The 7,007-nt window shown below is 43.9% G+C and overlaps 1 pseudogene; it reads left to right on the top strand.

Moving 5' to 3' along the window:
- Positions 1-856: 856 nt before the first annotated feature.
- On the top strand, positions 857-1,950 carry LOC114207606 (glyceraldehyde-3-phosphate dehydrogenase pseudogene; annotated as a pseudogene).
- The last annotated feature ends 5,057 nt before the right edge of the window (positions 1,951-7,007 follow it).

Here is a 7,007-nt window from a genome sequence, read left to right as displayed (position 1 = left end):
CAAGTAAAAGTACAAGAGAAGATGCAATGACAGAAAAAGAAAGACAAGAAGAAAGGGACAATGTGGAAAGAAAAAGGAGAAAGACTAAAAATAATAAAACATTTTTAAAAATGAATGTGAATGATCGCATTTATAGCAGTACTGAACTGTCATAGGTTATATGTATTGAGCATCATCTACGCTGTATCAGACACTGTCCTCGGGGCTTTCACATGCATTATTTAATTCCTTCAATACACATTTATCGCATGCATTCTGTGTGCCAGGCATTGTTCTAAATAAAGAATGCTCTGTAAAGAACAAAATGGATAAAAGTTTCCCCCTTCTCAGAGCTCACATTTTGGTAGGGAAGATCTTATTTATGATCTTGTTTCCTTATGTCACAATAAGGAAAAGAGATAGGAAAGGCCTGGTAAGAAGACAAAGGATATGTACGGACAGAAAAAGAGAAGATTTAGGGAAGGAGAGAAAAAGGAGATGAAAGTTAAAGAATCATCCTCAGGGCTTTGAGATCCTGGATTAAGAGGGTAAGTCTCTGTTCATGCCTCAAAACCTCCAACGTAAAGACTTTGGAAGTTCCCACCATAACCAATCTCATAAAAAGTCTGAATTGTAAATGTGTGAAGAAATATGCTTCTATATTATCTCAAATGTATAGAGCAATTTGAACAAAGCCTCTCTGAGCGGATATCCAGCCATATTCTGGTTTAATAAAAAGATGAGATATATTTGTAATAAGCAGAGTTCATCTGCACATATATCTCTTGTTTCTCCCAGCCTATTCCAGTGAAAGAGAAAAATCAGTGACCTAAGAAAAGATGGGCCAGGCTCTCTGCTCCTCCCTGCTCGACAGACAGCTGCGAATTCTGGTGCAGTGCCAGCCGCGTCCCTGAGACACGATGGTGAAGGTCGGAGTGAACGGATTTGGCCGTATTGGGCGCCTGGTCACCAGGGCTGCTTTTAACTCTGGCAAAGTGGATATTGTCGCCATCAATGATCCCTTCACTGACCTCAACTACATGGTCTACATGTTCCAGTATGATTCCACCCATGGCAAATTCCACGGTACAGTCAAGGCTGAGAACGGGAAGCTTGTCATCAATGGAAAGTCCATCTCCATCTTCCAGGAGCGAGATCCCGCCAACATCAAGTGGGGTGATGCTGGTGCTGAGTATGTTGTGGAGTCCACTGGGGTCTTCACCACCATGGAGAAGGCTGGGGCCCACTTGAAGGGCGGGGCCAAGAGGGTCATCATCTCTGCTCCCTCTGCCGACGCCCCCATGTTCGTGATGGGTGTGAACCACGAGAAGTATGACAACTCCCTCAAGATTGTCAGCAATGCCTCCTGCACCACCAACTGCTTGGCTCCTCTGGCCAAGGTCATCCATGACAACTTCGGCATTGTGGAGGGACTCATGACCACCGTCCATGCCATCACTGCCACCCAGAAGACCGTGGACGGTCCCTCTGGGAAGCTGTGGCACGACGGCCGAGGGGCTGCCCAGAACATCATCCCTGCTTCCACTGATGCTGCCAAGGCTGTGGGCAAGGTCATCCCTGAGCTGAACTGGAAGCTCACTGGCATGGCCTTCCGTGTCCCCACCCCCAACGTGTCCGTCATGGATCTGACCTGCTGCCTGGAGAAAGCTGCCAAATATGATGACATCAAGAAGGTGGTGAAGCAGGCGTCAGAGGGCCCCCTCAAGGGCATCCTGGGGTACACTGAGGACCAGGTCGTCTCCTGCGACTTCAACAGTGACACACACTCCTCCACCTTCGATGCCGGGGCTGGCATTGCTCTCAACAACCACTTTGTCAAGCTCATTTCCTGGTATGACAATGAATTCGGCTACAGCAACCGGGTGGTGGACCTTATGGTCCACATGGCCTCCAAGGAGTAAGAGCCCCCTGGACCACCAGCCCCAGCGAGAGCAAGAGGAAGAGAGAGGCCCTCAACTGCTGGGGAGTCCCTGCCCCAACTTATCCCGCAAAACACTGAGAATCTCCCGACCTCCACCGTTTCCATCCCAGACCCCCTGAAGAAGGGGAGGGGCTTGGGGAGCCCTACCTTGTCATGTACCATCAATAAAGTATACTGTACCCCCCCAAAAAAAAAGAAAAGATGGGCCAGATATTTGGCTGAATCCCTCACCAGCACCAATTATAATACTAACAGATACTATTTACTGAGGACTTTTTCTTTTCTTTTTTTTTTTTTAAGGATTTATCTATTTTTTTATTTCACAGAGAGAGGGAGAACAAATAGGGTGAGCAGGAGAGGGAGAAGCAGGCTTCCCGCTGAGAAGGGAGACTGATGTGGGGCTAGATCCCAGGACCCTGGGATCATGACCCGAGCAGAAGGCAGACAACTGACTGAGCCACTCAAGCACCCCTACTGAGGACTATTTGCTGCATAACAAACTATTCCAAAACTTAGTAGTTTAACAACAATAATTTATTTCTTTTAATTTTTTAAAAGATTTTATGTATTTATTTGAGAGAGAGAGAGTGCACAAAAGCAGGGGGAGGGGCAGAGGCAGAAGGAGAAGCAGACTCCCCGCTGAGCAGGGAGCCCAATGAGGGGCTCGATCCCAGGACCCTGGGATCATGACCCGAGCCGAAGTCAGATGCTTAACCAACTGAGCCACCCACGTGCCCCAACAATTATTTATTTCTCATAATTCTGTAGGTTAGCCAGTCAGTTCTGATCTCACTTGGTACACTCATGTGGCCACATTCATAGGGTGGGCTCAGGTGGGACACTGGCACCCTGGTGCCTCTTTCTCCCTGTGGTCTCTTACCATACAAGAGTTTAGGCTGGGCTTCCTTACCTAGTGGCACAAATGATCCAAGAGAGCAAGACAGGCCTCTTAAGACTTGGCTTAGAACTAGCCAATAACACACCCGCCATATTCCCCTGGTCAAAGCAAATCATAAGCTCAGCCCAGATTCTAGGGGAAGGGAAATAGATTCCACCTCTTGTTGAGAGGAGTAGTAGGACTTACAATTATGAAAATTGTTGGCAATCGTCTTTGTAGGCAAGCTGTCTTATTTGCCACATGCCAGAAACCGTGTATTATCTCAGTGAATCTTCAGAGAAACTTATGAAATATTCTCCTTTATGTTCCTATTTTACAAGTAAGGAAAATTGGTTCCTGAAAAGTTAAATACCCTCCTGCAAGTAGGTGACAATCTGGGACCAGATCTAAACCACCTTCAGAGTTCTAATTCACAACCATCCCTCAATATAACATTCAGTAGAGTTAGAGGAGTTAAACCCCTTGTTCCCTCTCCCTGAGGGAAGCAGGAAATCATTGTAGTTAAGAGCTCAGATTCTGGGGTCAAACTGCTTTGGTTCAAATCTTGGTTCTAAGTCTCATTAGTTCTGTGACTTTGGGCTAGTGACTTAGCCTCAAGTTCATCATCTGTAGAACAGGGCTGATAAAAATATCTACTCCCCCCAGGACTATTATGAAATAGCGTTCATTACTTTTGTTGTTCCCTAAGTAGTTTACTCTAAATCAGGCAGTACTGCAGTCTCAAGACCACAGTCTTCAGAGCTGTTGCTGATCAGTGATCCTGAGTCTATGTGACTTGATCGTCTTTATCCCTGCTGGTCTGGCTTCTGATTCTGCTTTGCCTCTGGACCCGTGCTGCTGCAGCAGTGACCAGTACGAGGGGGCCTGCCCCACGGTGGTCCCCCTCTGTTCATTTGTTGTACCTCCTGCTTCCTTTTGGAGCTGCCATTTCAGGCTAGAGATCTGGTGGCTGTCCATGTTGACCTACAACCGTTTGCCTTTGTCAGTGCTCCGTTAATTTTTCTGATGACACAAAAGGAGCAGCCTCTCACAGGCTAACCCCATTAATACCTTGTTTTGCCTCTCTGACCATTTGCAAAATGTTCACCAACACCTTTCTCCAACAAGGGAGGAGGAAATGCAAGTTTCTCTGGTTCAGGATCTTTGCTGGGTGTCTCCTGTGCTTAGTTTCCTTTTCTGTTGTCTGTGCTTTTAAAGAACTGCAGTGTTTCAGAATGAGTAACCACTAGGTGGCAGCAGTGTTTTGCTTCCCAGCTCATTACCATCTCTCTTCCCCCCCCAACCCTTATAATCTCAATTACAGCCAAGACACAGTTCCTTTCAAAATGAATAACTTGCTCTTAGATCAATCAACTTACTTATCCATATGAAGTTCAAGATGAACAATAAATTTCATGTACATTTTCTTGAAAATTCACTGTGATGTCACTAATTCCATCAGAGAGTTCTCACAGGAGTTATATTACTAAAGCAGTTTTATAGCCTTTGGTTTGAAAGGGCATGGGAAAAGTAAATAAACCTCAGCTTATTTAGGGAACGGCCAAAGCTGATTGTTTTCCCCTCTGGTTGTTAACACCCAACAGGCCAAAGGTCCGTTGGGTTAAGAGTTCATGGACTCCCAGGCTATCATTCTCTTAACAAGATTGTAGTCATTTCCCAGTGAGGTCCCAAAAGGTTTTCTTGGGGAAGATGGAATTTCAGTAGTTTATTGAGTGAGAAGCAGGTGTAGGGACCTGCCTTCTTTCCATTACATCTTCACGGGAATCCAACCTGCCAAATGGAATTCTCTTTTAACAAATTAGATTGGGAAGCGCAAAGACAGAAGAACAGGTAGAGAAAAGGCCAGGAGTGCTGACAAAACCGACATCTTACGGTATGGGGGATCAAGAGACACTGTCTATAATTGATAAAACAAAAAGATGTTTAATATATTACTTAAATTTACCTGGTAAATTTAACATAGAGGGACAAACTGTATCAGGTTGTAACTTGACATTTATTTATTTATTTAAAGTAATCTCTACACCCAATGTGGGGCTTGAACTCACAACCCCAAGATCAAACGCTCTTCTGACTGAGCCAGCCAGGCACCCAACATACTGGGTTGTAACTTTAATGAGAAGAGAAGGGAAGGGAAGTAGGATGGTGGGGATATTAATAGGCTAAGTCTCAAGTACCCTAACAGAGTCTGTAGATAATGACCAAAATTGAAAATGCAAGAAACAGCACTACAAGCAGGTTATTTAGAGACATGGAGGAAGTCACCATGTGAACTAAGGGAAGTAGTAGCTAATAATTCTTGTTTCTGTAAAAGAGCAAAGGAAGGGGCTAAGCTAGGGAGTGGCTGTACTATTTGAATGTCTAAACATGACTTTGTTTTAGCCTTAAAAATAGGCAAGAATAGACAGCTGTTAGAGTAAAATAGATATCTGGGTTCAGGGGAACAACTAACACTGAATTCCTAATTTGTGTCACTATATCTGATGGAAATTATCAAATTTAATCATTTGCTTATTTTCACAGAGGTCACTTTAGTCTAATATAACACTACTGGCAGAAAGAAATTAGAAGCTTCTATTTCCACATGTATATGTCACTTATCCAAAACTGGCATCTTGGAACAAGGATCCACATTAGTCAATATTTTTACAGCAGATACCAGGGTTTTTCTGACATAAGCCAAAATACATTACTCTTTGCAATAAACCAGAACCAGAACTTTAAAGAGTGAATGTATCCATTTTTACTTTCTTCATAGCATTTTAGTGGAAGTTCTTCAGCATATATCCCCCAAACTCCTGTTCTTTACCTTCCTTTCAAAACCACATCCAATCCATCAGCAATGACAAGTCATCATTCAAAATACCAGAATCTGACAAGTCTCACCACACACATCCCTAATAGCCTAGTTTGAGCTGTCAGTGTTTCTCATTCAGACCACTGAAATAGACTGGTAACTGCTTCCATCCTTGCCCATTCAGCAGCCAGAGTGATCCTTTTTGAATGTATGATAATTTGTAAAATATTGGCCTATATGATGTACCCACCCCATCTAATCCTCTCTCTCCCCCTCACTCACTCCTTCCCAGCCACAGTGGCCTCCTGGATCTTCCCAGACCCTTTGGAACATATTCCTGTCCTCTGCCTGGAATGCCCTTCTCCCAGATATCCAAATGTCTTGCTCTCTCATTTCCTTCAGGCTCTGCTTTGTCACCTTATCAAAGAGGCCTTTCCTAACCAACTGATATAAAATAAGCATTCCCCTCCTTCTCTCCAGTCATCCCCCCAGCTTGCTTAGTTTTTCTCCATTATACTTATCATCTCAGGAATGTTACATGTTCCCTGTATTGTCTCTATTTTCCATTAGAATGTAAGTTTTAGAATAATTTTTCACTGCTGTATCCCTAGTGCCTATAAGAATGCCTGACATATAATAGATGCTCAATAAATTCTGTCACTTTAATAACACCTACCATGATACCACAGGCAGATAATGTCTTAGAGCAATGTTCCCCCAAGTGTGAGATCTGTTTATGAGAAATGATTTTATTTTATTTTTTAAGACTTATTTGTTTTTTAAAGAGAGGGAAAGCAGGAGGAGGAGCAGAGGGAGGAGAGGGAGAGAGAGAATCCTAAGCTGACTCCCCACTAAGTGAGGAGCCCACCACGGGGTTTGATCTCAAGATCCTGTGATCATGACCTGAGCTGAAATCAAGAGTCAGATGCTTTTTTTTTAAAGATTTTATTTATTCATGAGAGACAGAGAGAGAGAGAGAGACAGAGAGGCAGAGGGAGAAGCAGGCTCCCAAGGAGCAGGGAGCCTGATGCGGGACTCGATCCCAGGACTCTGGGATCATAACCTGAGCCAAAGGCAGATGCTCAACCATCTGAGCCACCCAGGCGCCCAAGAGCCAGACGCTTAACCAACTGAGCCACCCAGGTGCCCCAGAAATGATTTTAGATAGTATAAAGGTATGCATTAAATAACACTGAATCAGGTGGAGAGAATCTTTTCGATGTTTTAATCCCTCTCATTAGGTCAAGAAAGCCTCATATAGTGCTAGTTTGTCTCTAATATTTGATAATTTATCCTTTTAAAGAATAGAGAACGGGCCTTACATTCAAAGCCTAGTAAGAGCCTTTTGTAGGGAACAGTATCTGGCCAGGATTTTAATAACCTTGTTTTGT

The sequence above is a fragment of the Eumetopias jubatus genome, unplaced genomic scaffold, assembly GCF_037043125.1.
Source record: "Eumetopias jubatus isolate StellerSeaLion01/CBP00866 unplaced genomic scaffold, mEumJub1_p1.0 scaffold_1, whole genome shotgun sequence".
Classification (NCBI taxonomy): Eukaryota; Metazoa; Chordata; class Mammalia; order Carnivora; family Otariidae; genus Eumetopias; species Eumetopias jubatus.
This window is presented reverse-complemented; position numbering and strand designations above follow the sequence as displayed.